This window comes from Nicotiana tabacum, chromosome 4 (genome assembly GCF_000715075.1).
Source record: "Nicotiana tabacum cultivar K326 chromosome 4, ASM71507v2, whole genome shotgun sequence".
NCBI lineage: Eukaryota > Viridiplantae > Streptophyta > Magnoliopsida > Solanales > Solanaceae > Nicotiana > Nicotiana tabacum.
Window position 1 is genome coordinate 117,707,807 of NC_134083.1, and position 1,653 is coordinate 117,709,459.

Here is a 1,653-nt window from a genome sequence, read left to right on the forward strand (position 1 = left end):
GGTCTGATGCACTGAACACTTTTGCGATTAGTGTTTTGCAATTGCGAGATCTAAAGTTGGGTAAAAGTTGGATTAACATGACTTAGTTGAATTTAAACCATTTTTCAACCCTAAGCTCTCTATAGGCGATTTGTGAAGAAAATTTTCTCCCCAAATTCATTGGTATGCAACATTAACTAGTTTTCAATCAATCCCCGTTACTTTTCCATGAATTTAAACATCAAATCCATAAATTTCAAGGTAGAAATTAGGGATTTTGGGTAGAATTAGGGATTTTATGAAATTGAGATTTAGACCTCAAATTGAGGCAGAATTTCAAAACAAATCACATAACTGAGCTGTCCCGGGATGGACTTTTGTTGACTTTTTAATTTTTAGCTACAGATTGAACCTTTTTATTCGTGAGTAGTTTCTAAAGTTTATTTTGAATTGTTTGAATGATGATTGACTATATTCGGTTGGTCTTGTTCGAAAGGAAAATCATGGTTGATTATTGATTTGGTTGCAAAAAGAGGTAAGTGATTTGAGGGAATTAAAATAGAATTGAGTCTATTTGCTATGTGAATTATGTGTTGGGAGGGAGGGGGGGGGGGGTTATATGCGAGGTTACAAGTGCATATGCATTGGCCATTGGGATAAGCATGTGGGTGGAAATTTTGTTTTATTTGTACCATGTTGTTTCATTTCCTATGTCATCCGCACTATAGATAGATCGTTTATTCTTTAACTATTCGTCTTCCTGTGTAGTGCTTATGTTGGAATTGTTGTGATGTTGAGAGTTGAGTTTGCTGATTCTAACGCTATTGTTGAAGTTAAAATTTCTTCCCACCTTGCTTGATACTTTGGATTGTTGTTGTTACTTGGTAAGGAAGAGTGAAAAGCACGAAGAGTGTTTTTGTGCCATATTTACATATTGATATCATTGATTGAGTGAATGTGAGGATAAAAGCACGAAGGGTGATGCCGTGCACATGCTTATTTATCATGAGAGGTTAATGCATGAAAGGTGATGCCATACATATGCATTTTATTATGATCACGTAAGGATGAGAGTAAAAGCACGAAGGGTGATGTCGTGCACTTGCATTTATTTGATATAGTAAGGATGAGAGTAAAAGCATGAAGGTGATGTCGTGCGAGTTCATTGATTTCAATATTTTACTTGATATTTGGTAATGTGAATTTTGACTTGGTGGTTTGTTGCCCGTTCTTTAAAGAGGTTTACTTCATGATTTTTTATTTACTGTTTATGTCTAATGTCCCCTATCCCTGCCCCTACTCCGTTGTTTTGTTTTACTCTTCACTTGTTATTTTCTGATACATATGTATAACTGTACAAGTTTATTATAGGTATCTTGTCTTAACCTTGTCACTACCTCGTCGAGGTTAGGCTCGATACTTTCTGATTACATTGGGTTGATTGTACTCATACTACGCTTTTGCACTTCTTGTGCAGATTTTTACATTGGTACCAGCTGAGTCCTGAGAGGTACTGAGCGGATACCAGACAGTGATTCAAAGTAGAGTTGCATCCCATTCGCAGGCCTTAGAGTCACCTTCCTATTTTCATTGTACTGGTTTTATTTTATTTTGGACAGTGTTGTATTTCTTTCAAAACCATGTATTTAGTTGGATCTAGAAGCTCATGTACTT